At 44.7% G+C, this 12,308-nt stretch overlaps 1 protein-coding gene and 1 long non-coding RNA gene across 3 annotated transcripts in view; both read left to right on the forward strand.

The window, feature by feature from the left end:
• The window catches only part of LOC127529255 (uncharacterized), a 481,587-nt gene that overhangs the window by 283,370 nt on the left and 185,909 nt on the right, over window positions 1-12,308 (forward strand). The gene's annotated exons all lie outside the window — the stretch shown is intronic.
• The window catches only part of fibcd1a (fibrinogen C domain containing 1a), a 349,438-nt gene that overhangs the window by 161,419 nt on the left and 175,711 nt on the right, over window positions 1-12,308 (forward strand).

The following is a 12,308-nucleotide window of genomic DNA, read 5'->3' on the forward strand; positions in this document are numbered from 1 at the left end:
ATTTGTTATTGCTGAAAAGCACAAATTTTATTTATATTTCCAGGTTTTATTATGCCGCATTTTCATATTTTGAATTTGTATAATTTTGACAGGATATATTTTTATGGAGAGCAAAATCTTTTGGAATATTTAAAATGTAAGTTTATTTTTTATATAAAACAAAGGGGCTCCGTCCCCTGCTTGCTTCGCTCGTCTACCCCCGGCGTTTTGAACCCGTGCCAGCTGGGCAGCCGTAGTTTCAGACGCGGGTTGTAGGAGCTTGCGTTGTTTTGAAGCCGTGCTTGCCCTGCTTCTGCGGTTTGAGACGCGCGTTGTAGGCGTATATCCGTCAGTTGAGCTCGTTCGGTTTAAACCCGTGTCTGCTTTGCTTCCGCAGTTTCAGACGGTGGGTCGCGTTCAGCGTTTTGTACGATCCCAAGCAGCACATTATTCCTATCTTCACTCTGCAGTAGTGCCACTCACAATATGGCGGCGACGCCTGTGCCTTCCGTATTATGTTGGGTTTCACCATGCTGTGTAGGCGCCTTTGCCTTTCGTACTGTCCCGCGCCTTCCGACGCGCGATGTAGGCACCTGCACCTTCCGGGTCTGCCTCTGCTGTGTGGTGTGGACGTTTAATTGTCGTGTTTTCTGCTTTTATATTCTGTATCTCGCTGTGCATGTGTTTCGTGCCTAGGTTTTTTTTGAAGCCGTTGCATTCCAGTTTTCATCATCTGTAACTTGCTCTCCATGTGTTTGGCCCCGTTCTTTAACCTCTTTATGACGTTTTACTTTGTTTTGTACTCCGTCTTTTATTTCTGACCTCACTTTATCCTGCTTTTGTTTCAATGACACCTGGTCCGTGGTGATTATATTCTCCCTTTTTCGAGTACTAATTTCTGTTTGTTTGCGATACTGTGATCTTTACTGTACTGTCAATAAAGCATCACTGTAATGTGATTCACCTATGCTGTATAGTTTGGACGTGTGAGGATGACTCACGTTTAATACGAAGCGTCCGCCCATGTCACTCTGGAGCCCCCCATTGTTAATACGGAGCTTCTTCCGAACTATCATGCGGTGCATTGTGGACCACTGCGGACTCCGTAGTGTTTCCCGTTTCACTTTGTAGGTCAGTCAGTCGCGCGGTTTCTTTTTGGAGCAGTGCCTGCCTGGTTTGCGGCATGTCAGACGGTTCGTAGTCTCTCCCGTTTCGCTCTGGGGCGGGGGGGCTTTGTGTGGCGCCTGCGCACTATGTCTCCTGCTTCCACGGGCAGGTCCCTGCGTCCATATCCGGTTTACCATTCTCGGTTAGTAATATGAATGAATTAAGAGTAAAGAAATTTGAATGTTTGTTGTTTTAACGTTTACTTTATTTCTAACTTGTATAATTTAGACAGGATATATTTTTATGGAGAGCAAAATATTGTAAGTTATTTAAGGTTTGAGTTGATGTCTGTTTTTATTCATATTTATGTTCAAAAAAGTTAAGTTTTAAAAGTTTTAAAGTTTTAAAAGTTTAGTTTTAGTGTGTTCAATAAATGTTTATCCTGTTCGGCCCAGCGACCTAAAGTGTGTTTTGGATTTTGGCCCCCTGTGCAATTGAGTTTGACACCCCTGATATAAACGATCGTCCTGGTTCTAGTTTCCTTAACCCAGTTTTTGCTACTTTATTTTGTAGTTTTTATTTTAATGAATTCAATGAACAACAAAACCCACCAGTGTACGTGTCCTCTAATTAATGGCTGTCACAGTTGTTTGCTTTTCCTCCTCATCTCCAAAAAAGGCAGACATGGCGATCAGCTAACAGCCTATCAAATTCAGAAGCAATGCATTCTTTTAGGGTCACTTTTCAACTAATCGCCCCCCCATTTACATCTTTATCAGATCGCACCATGTTGACACACTGCAGCTTTAATTTTCTTACATTTTTCACAGCAGGGGTCTCTCTTCTTTTTTTTTTTTAGGATTTCTCAGTCTCGTAAGAGCTCTTAATTGTGTGTCTGGATGAATGAGCTGCAGCCCCCCAACTGGTCGCTTTTTACCAGCTTCACAGAAGTGTCTCGCTTCCAAAGCTGACATTTAAGAATAGTGGTGTGGAGCGGTGTGATTCAATCCAGAAGTAGGCAGTGACTGGCAAGAGAAGCCGAGCGCAAAATGCAGTCTGGCACTTCAGCTGGGGAAGCCACCTCACTGAGAAAATCGAAATGCCGGGAGAGAGCAGAACACGTCCCAATTGTCTCAGTCTCTCTCACTTCTGATTTCAATTTAGTTTTCTCACTGCCCTCCTCTTTGTCACCACTCATCTCCCCAGCCTGATAGTTTGTGTCGTCGGTTGCCAGGTGAGCAAGGATAGCGGGGCAGAATGGCAATGACAGCTGAATTAGACATTTCTGACAACGTGAGACGAAAGCCAGGGGGTGCTGTCAGCGTGTTGTTTGCCCCAGAAAAGGCAATGATGCAGGCGAGTAAGAGCTGCAGCCTAAGAGGGGAAAAAATGTATTGTACAGTAGAGTAGGAGTCGCCAACTCCGGGCCTGGAGGACCCCCATGGCTGCAGGTTTTCATTCTAACTCTTTTCTTAATGAGTGACCTGTTTTTGCTGCTAATGAACTTCTTTTGAATTCATTTGATTGGACTTGCTCTTGATGACTCGGACCCCTTAATTGTTTCTTTTTTCTTAATTAGCAGCCAAACAATAATGAGATCCATCATATAATATCTGAAAAGCAGTAACGGCACACTGCACGAATACACTTGACTTATAGTCTTCAGACTCTTTCTCTGTATGTTTCTCATTCGTTTGCTCAGAGGTTGATGTGCTTGCTGTTTCCTGAGCAGATCTTCTTTTCTCCACCTTAGCGGCCCGCTTCTTCTCTTCTTCCATCGGCATCTTTTCGCGTTCAAACTGATTAAGTCAGTGTTTGTGTTGCAATTACATTTTTCTTAATTTTTCACTTAAGCTGGCACTTAAGTCTTCAGTCTGCCTCAAGAATGATTTAAGATATGAAGAGGTAGGGGTAAGTGATGGTGAAGGTGGTAGGGATAAGAACGGTGCCCGTATGCATGCGCTACACTGCCACCCTGCTGGCTGCTGCCAAGAGTTGATTCTACAATAAAATAAAATAAAAATAAAAAGCCGGGGCGGCACGGTGGCACAGTGGTAGCACCTTGCAGTAAGGAGACCAGGGTTCACTTCCCTGGTCCTCCTTGTGTGGAGTTTGCATGTTCTCCCCGTGTCTGCGTGGGTTTCCTCCCACAGTCCACAGACATGCAGGTTAGGTGCATTGGCGATCCTAAATTGGCCCTAATGTGTGCTTGGTGTGTGTGTGTGTGTCCTGCGGTGGGTTAGATAGATAGATAGATAGATAGATAGATAGATAGATAGATAGATAGATAGATAGATAGATAGATAGATAGATAGATAGATAGATAGATAGATAGATAGATAGATAGATAGATAGATAGATAGATAGATAGATAGATATGAAAGGCACTATATAATAGATGAATATGAAAGGAACTATATTATAGACAGATACTATAGATAGATAGATGGATAGATGTGAAAGGAACTATAAAATAGATAAATATGAAATGCACTAAATGATAGATAGATAGATAGATAGATAGATAGATAGATAGATAGATAGATAGATAGATAGATAGATAGATAGATAGATAGATAGATAGATAGATAGATAGATAGATATGAAAGGCACTATATAATAGATGAATATGAAAGGAACTATATTATAGACAGATACTATAGATAGATAGATGGATAGATGTGAAAGGAACTATAAAATAGATAAATATGAAATGCACTAAATGATAGATAGATAGATAGATAGATAGATAGATAGATAGATAGATAGATAGATAGATAGATAGATAGATAGATAGATAGATAGATAGATAGATAGATAGATAGATAGATAGATAGATATATGAAAGGCACTATATAATAGATGAATATGAAAGGAACTATATTATAGACAGATACTATAGATAGATAGATGGATAGATGTGAAAGGAACTATAAAATAGATAAATATGAAATGCACTAAATGATAGATAGATAGATAGATAGATAGATAGATAGATAGATAGATAGATAGATAGATAGATAGATAGATAGATAGATAGATAGATAGATAGATAGATATGAAAGGTACTATATAATAGATGAATATGAAAGGAACTATATTATAGACAGATACTATAGATAGATAGATGGATAGATGTGAAAGGAACTATAAAATAGATAAATATGAAATGCACTAAATGATAGATAGATAGATAGATAGATAGATAGATAGATAGATAGATAGATAGATAGATAGATAGATAGATAGATAGATACTTTATTAATCTCCAAGGGGTTGGCAACTTGCCAGGGATTGGTTCCTGCCTTGCACCCTGTGCTGACTGGGATTGGCTCCAGCAGACCCCCGTGACCCTGTGTTAGGATATAGCAGGTTGGAAAAATGGATAAAAAGAGGAGCAACCTTGGATGTCAATCATCACCCCAAAAGCAGATAGTAGACGTCACGTAGTATATGTGTACCAAATTTCAGGTCAATAGGTCAAAAGGTTTGCGAGCGACAGGTGATTTAAAATCCTGGACAGACAATCGAACAGTCATGGTAGCGTATTATAGAAGAAGATAAGAAAGGTGGCAGTCTCAGGAATGTCGATCTGCTCAGGTCCACAAAACATTTGACCACAGCTCTTGGAAAAGAGAAAATGAACAATTTCGGAAATGTCTGCTCTGGCACAATGAGAGCAGCAACAAGCCATGGAATTAAAGAATGGGTTTAAATAACAACAAGAATCAGCACCTAATGAAGCAGCTGGTTGGAGTGAAATTGGTTGGAGTTTGATGCCCTGACTTAGTTGGTCTTCTGTTGGCTCCCTCACTTCACATTTCATTTCTGTTTGTGGTGCCATTTAAGGAAAGAATTGAAGCAACTGAGAGAAACAATGAAGAAATTCAGGGGAACAAATCTTAAAAAAGCAATTTAATTAAAATGAATTTACAAGAGGTTAATTAGCTGCACAAAGTGGGCATTTATTAAAAAAAAGGGTTATAATGAAAACCTGCAGCCACGGTGGTCCTCCAGGACCGGAGCTGGCGACCCCTGCACTACTGGGCAGAAATTGAAAAGAGCGCACAAGTCCCACACTGTACTAACAGAGATGTCCACTAGAGGGAGAAATCCAGTCAGAAACCCTGGCAAGTCCCAAAAATAGCCTTCTGGAATCTTTATTCAATGACAATGGTTTATTTCCATAAAGTGCTTGGAGGAACACAATACTGATTCCATTTCATTTGTCTCCTTAAAAGTCCTGTTTTTGTTTTGCCTTGTTTTGAAAATGTGAACTTGTCTATGCTCTTGTTGGAGTTTATATGATTTTCCCTCACTTTTAGGTTATGGTTAGGGTTATGAGACTCCTTGCTATTATTTTGAATTTTGAAGCCTGACCTCCATTTTGAGATCTAGTCAGGTATAAAGTCTTCCTTTTTTCCTTACCTTGGAGTTCCAGAAAGGAGGATTATTGTGAAATCCTGCTAAAGTAAGCCTGGATTCATGAAAACCAGGGCAGTTCCACTCCCTAAAAACCTGGATTTAACCTAACCTCAGTTTCTGGAATGGATAATGTCAGGGTGACACAATCTGTGAAGCTGAAGTTGCAGATAATTCACTAATCTTGTTTTCTTGAATTTGCTCAGGCTTTGTCTGTTCCGGAGAAAAAGACTTCATGAAATCCAGTTGTGTTACTGGGGCTACCAACGCTCTTAACAGTCACCTGTAAGGAGCAGGTTAAACGTGAAGGATTAACGCTTTGCAGCCTCCGGTCGTCAAATCATAAGATCCAAAGTCATGAATGTCGTGTCAGAAGTGCTGATCGCAGTCGCATGGTCTAAGAGCTGATGGAATGTTAAAAGTGCCCTGCCCCTTACTGAACGAACAGTCGACACTGATGCACATCTCCTTTGCCAAATTCTACCAAGAGACACGTACTCAGACCCCGTTGAGATATTATGGGATGCCCAGAGAAGTGTCTGCATTAATGATACCATTTTACATTCAGAATGTCGTGGATTTGAGCTGACATCGATGTAAGTCATGGGCATTCCCTTTGTCACTTTTTAGTAAAGGCCAACTTTCAACACAACATTGGAGGGGCCACATGTTGTGAGGGGTTCAGCCCGGTCACAACCACACGGACAGCAACTCTTCATAATAACACACGCTTTTATTTAAACAAGTGTCCCCAAACACCAGTCCCGCACACAGCACAGTGCTCCCGAACCACCACAACACCCTTTGCTCGGGCCTTTCACTGTCCGAGGGCTGCCTTTCCTCTCTTCACGGGAGCTTTGTCCTGCTCCCACTCCCAACTCTAGATCCCCAATTGTAGGGAGGCGGCCCCTTTTATCCCTTGGTGTGGCGGAAGTGCTGCCCTTGCACCCGGGAACACTCCGGGCATTCCTGGAAGGTCCTTCTTCCACCTTCCTAGGTGTGGTGGAAGTGCAGGTTTCCCGGGCTCCTCGATGCTCGGGGCGCCCCCTGGCGGCGGCCACGGGCCCCAGTGGGTTTGAGCCTCCAGGCTCCGTCCCCGTGGTGCCTTCTATATCCAGGGCGGTTGCCCCCTCGTGGCCCTGGGAATGAATAAACCACCTCCCTGTCCTTCCGGGCGTCCCGGCTGTGTCTGCCCTCCAGCCTCCTGTGACAATGTATTGACCAATCGCACCTCTGCACCAATAAACAATTAAATCAATCACAATATTCTTTCCTCCACACCTACTCCTCCCGACTCCGGCTTGCTTGCTGGGTGTTCAGCCTTCCTTTAAATAGTGTCTGACCCGGAAGTGCTTCTACTCTTCCTCTCACATGACTTTCCAGCACTTCCGGGTCAGATGAAGAATTCAAGTTCTTTAGTCAGCCCGGAAGTTCTCATGACTACCTATAAGGAAAGTATGAGTCGCCAGGTCCTAAAACAACTCCCCCTGGTGGCACCCATGGCACCCAACAGGGCTGAGAATCCAAACACCAAGTCCCAGGATGCCCTGCGGGAATCCGGGGCACCGCTACAGTCCAGGGAAGCTGCCATCAAGCGTTTTGGGGAAGGCAGTTTCGGCAAGTAGCTGCCTTCCCCCATCCTTCCATTCCAGGGGGTGTCCTGGCTGGATTGAACTGCCGGCCGTCTCCCACACTTTGAAGTGGCTTCTGCACACTAAAGCATTTTTTAACACAATCCCTTCATTTCAGGGGCTCAAAAGTAATTGGAAAATTGACTCTTTGGCTATTTCATGGGCAGGTGTGGTCAAGTTCGTCGTTATGTCCTTATCAATTAAGCAGATAAAAGGCCTGGAGTTGATTTGAGGTGTGGTGCTTGCATGTGGAAGATTTTGCTGTGAACAGACAACATGCGGTCAAAGGAGCTCTCCATGCAGGTGAAAGAAGCCATCCTTAAGCTGCGAAAACAGAAAAAACCCATCTGAGAAACTACTACAATATTACGAGTGCCCAAATCTACAGTTTGGTACATCCTGAGAAAGAAAGCAAGCACTGGTGAACTCAGCAACGCAAAAAGACCTGGACGTCCACAGAAGACAACAGTGGTGGATGATCGCAGAATCACTTCCATGGTGAAGAGAAACCCCTTCACAACAGCCCACCAAGTGAACAACACTCTCCAGGGGGTCGGCGTATCGATATCCAAGTCTACCATAAAGAGAAGACTGCATGAAAGTAAATACAGAGGGTGCACTGCAAGGTGCAAGCCACTCATAAGCCTCAAGAATAGAAAGGCTAGATTGGACTTTGCTAAAGAACATCTAAAAAAGCCAGCACAGTTCTGGAAAAACATTCTATGGACAGATGAAACCAAGATCAACCTCTACCAGAATGATGGCAAGAAAAAAGTATGGAGAAGGCGTGGAACAGCTCATTATCCAAAGCATAGCACATCATCTGTAAAACACGGTGGAGGGAGGCAGTGTGATGGCTTGGGCGTGCATGGCTGCCAGTGGCACTGGGACACTAGTGTTTATTGATGATGTGACACAGGATAGAAGCAGCCGAATGAATTCTGAGGTGTTCAGAGACATACTGTCTGCTCAAATCCAGCTAAATGACATCAAATTAATTCATGATACAGATGGACAATGACCCAAAACATACAGCCAAAGCAACCCAGCAGCTTATTAAAGCAAAGAAGTGGAAAATTCTCGATTGGCCAAGTCAGTCACCTGATCTTAACCCAACTGAGCAGGCATTTCACTTGTTGAAGACTAAACTTCAGACAGAAAGGCCCACAAACAAACAGCAACTGAAAGGCCTGGCAGAGCATTAAAAAGGAGGAAACCCAACATCTGGTGATGTCCAGGAGTTCAAGACTTCAGGCTGTCATTGCCAGCAAAGGGTTTTCAACCAAGTATTAGAAATGAACGTTTGATTTCCAGTTATTTAATTTGTCCAATTACTTTTGAACCCCTGAAATGAAGGGATTGTGTTCAAAAAATGCTTTAGTTGTCTCACATTTTTATGCAATCGTTTTGTTCACCCCACTGAATTAAAGCTGAAAGTCTGCAGTTCAACTACATCTGAGTTGTTTCATTTAAAATTCACTGTGGTAATGTACAGAACCAAAATTAGGAAAAAGTTGTCTCTGTCCAAATATTTATGGACCTAACTGTAGATAATCCATAAAAACAGTAGTGAAACGTGGAAGTTAAAAACAATACAAAAAGATCTTCTTAAAAACAACGAGGGTAAAACACAATGCAGGAAGCATTCTTTTTAAAAAACAACAACAACAACAACAACAAGCCCGGTGCCTTTATACCTGGCGGCTCCCCTGCTTCCCCCGTCTGGGCTTCTGAACAGGGGAGTTGCCCCTTCCTGCAGCTGGCCTTCTCTTCACTCTGCCGTTTAGATTGCCTCACCGATCCCTGGCTCTGGGTGAACACCACCAAACAGCGACTTGGGATTCCCCAACAACCAGGGCTCTCACGCTGGGGACACCACATCCCAAGTCCCGACTCCCGCTGCCTTACGCGGAGAGTCATCCGCCCTTCATCACTGGTCACTCCTGCTACATGATCACTCAGTGGGGGCGACCACTACTACTACTCCGGGGTGTCGGCCCACCACCCAGGCTTCTCTTACAACTGCATGCGAGCCTGCACTCACTCGCTTACTCACTCACTCACTCACTCACTCACTCGCTTACTCACTCACTCGCTCACTCACTCACTCACTCGCTCACTCACTCACTCACTCACTCGCTTACTCGCTCGCTCACTCACTCACTCACTCGCTTACTCACTCACTCACTCACTCACTCGCTTACTCACTCACTCGCTCGCTCACTCACTCACTCACTCACTCTCTCGCTTGCTCACTCACTCCCTCACTCGCTCACTCGCTCGCTCACTCACTCACTCACTCACTCACTCACTCACTCACTCACTCGCTCGCTCACTCACTCACTCACTCACTCACTTACTCGCTCACTCACTCACTCGTTCACTCACTCACTCACTCGCTTACTCGCTCACTCGCTCACTCGCTTACTCACTCACTCACTCGCTTACTCACTCACTCACTCACTCGCTCACTCGCTTACTCGCTCACTCACTCACTCGCTCACTCACTCACTCACTCGCTTACTCGCTCACTCACTCACTCACTCACTCGCTTACTCGCTCACTCACTCACTCACTCGCTCACTCACTCACTCACTCACTCACTCGCTTACTCGCTCACTCACTCACTCACTCGCTCACTCACTCACTCACTCACTCACTCACTCGCTTACTCGCTCACTCACTCACTCACTCGCTCACTCACTCACTCACTCACTCACTCACTCACTCACTCGCTTACTCGCTCACTCACTCACTCACTCGCTCACTCACTCACTCACTCACTAACTCGCTTACTCGCTCACTCACTCACTCACTCACTCGCTTACTCGCTCACTCACTCACTCGCTCGCTCACTCACTCACTCACTCACTCACTCGCTCACTCACTCACTCACTCACTCACTCACTCGCTTACTCGCTCACTCACTCGCTCGCTCGCTCACTCACTCACTCACTCACTCACTCGATTCGCTCGCTCGCTCACTCACTCACTCGCTCACTCACTCACTCGCTCGCTTACTCGCTCACTCACTCACTCACTCACTCACTCACTCACTCACTCACTCACTCACTCACTCACTCACTCACTCGCTCACTCACTCACTCACTCGCTCACTCGCTCTCCCACACCGGCGCGCTCTCTCTCTCTCTCTACTACTTCCTGCTTTCTCCCGCCACCTCCGTTCGTTTCTCTTCCTTTTCTTTTTTCTTTTCCTCTCTACCCGACTCGTGCTTCTATTTTATCAAGAGGGCATGGCAGCTGTGACAAATTAGTAGCCCCAGGAACAATCACGGATGCGGACGGTCTCTCATCTGTGCACTTAGGTGAGAAACACCGACATCGCGAATCGCCCTGAGTACCACTTCAGCCACACAACCACCACACCCCCTCGCTAAGCCACGAGCGTGGTGATTATTTATTTTAAAGCGAGCCTTTGATAGGAGCTGTGGACCCGCTATACCACATATTCTTTCGATTCTATGTTGCACCGCTTCTCTGTGATCATAAAAATAAACCTGACCAAATTTTGGCTTCTTCGAAATTAAATTTGTCATAGCTTTAATCGTTGTGGGCCCTGAATCGCGTAAATTTATGTTTTGAATGACGCATGGTCGAAAATGGTTGAGAGGAGCGTGGGACTTGAAAAGATCTCCTAGCAAAACGAATGATTGTTGAGAGCGCAGGAACTGTGTCTGACAAAAGCATTCACACGAATGAGAGGTGATTGGACCGCGGGTGTGCGTGTCACGCGGGACTTTAAATGACCTCTTGGCAAAAAGTCTTGTCTCAAGATTTCTCTCTATTATAAAAAAAAAAAAATTTTGGAAGGAGACGAAATGTGATTGTCTCAGAGACACTTTCACATCCCGCGAGACGACAAGCGCTAATGCAAAGAGATTTGGTGCGTGGTTATGTCAGACACATTTCTTGTAGAGAGAAAGAAACGATACTCACTCACGGCTAGTTGTACGTTGCGTTGTCATGATGTAATTCCAAAGACGGAATCAAAATTCAATGCAATAGTGACGAAAAGGTAAAAGTGAAAAGAGATCGAATATATGGACATAGGTGATATGACAGAAGTGTGTAGATATTGTTTGGCTTTAAACTTTAAGTCGGAGACTTGCAGATCATCTAATTCATGTTGCCATCAGGTAAAAGAGATCAAATATATGGACATCTGCGGTGGGCCGGCGCCCTGCCCGGGGTTTGTTTCCTGCCTTGCACCCTGTGTTGTCTGGGATTGGCTCCAGCAGACTCCCGTGACCCTGTAGTTAGGATATAGCGGATTGGATAATGGATGGATGGATGGATATATGGACATAGGTGATATGACAGAAGTGTGTCGTGCGAGATGCAGATCACATGGCACAGCAGCAGCAAGCCAGCAGCTGATCGAGCAAAGAGGAGGTAAAAACAAAACTGTATGTGTTTCCCACTGTATCGCCGTTTAAGAGGGGGTGTCGGAGGGGTGACTGCGTCTCCTTGGGGTGCGTTGAGCCCCCCTCTTGACAACGCGAGTGGCAGAGACACGAAGTGGTTGGCGTGTAGCGAAGATGGAGGATGGGCGAGCAAAGCGAGCAGGGGGTAAAGCCCCCTAGTCCTTTTATAACAGAGAGACTTATGTTTAGTGGCCATGCATACATACATTTCTGCAATTAACTGTATAAGACTTCTTAAAAGTTAAAAGAGATTTCCCTGGCGGCCGTGACAATATGAGGACTGTGACAGGGACCTGAAAGAATTTTAAGGACTAGAGCAGGCGGCCATTGCCATTTTGACAGAAGAAGGTTGCAGCATGTAGTGGCAGGTAATCAAAGGATGCGCTGTATTGGTGGAAGGAAGTCTAATCCGTATGTAGGACTGGTGAGGGAAAAGCACGAATGAAGACACTAATCCATATTTAGAGCAGGTGAGTAGACAGTGTTTATGGCTGCTTTTACAAGGAGTATCGTGGCCGGGTGCAGGAATGACAGGTGACACTCATTGAACAGTTGGTATGCCAGTTTAATAAACTGAATTGTCCAACAAAAGGAACGCCTCTTGGCATTATGCTTCTGTCCTTCAGGCGCAATGCAAATCAAGATTTTAGGGTCTGTCAGACGGGTGCTCCATCTGGCGGGTCGCTCTGGTCACAAAAGATGACCACTAAAACTCCAGGTAGCC

The sequence above is a fragment of the Erpetoichthys calabaricus genome, chromosome 9 (assembly GCF_900747795.2).
Source record: "Erpetoichthys calabaricus chromosome 9, fErpCal1.3, whole genome shotgun sequence".
NCBI lineage: Eukaryota > Metazoa > Chordata > Cladistia > Polypteriformes > Polypteridae > Erpetoichthys > Erpetoichthys calabaricus.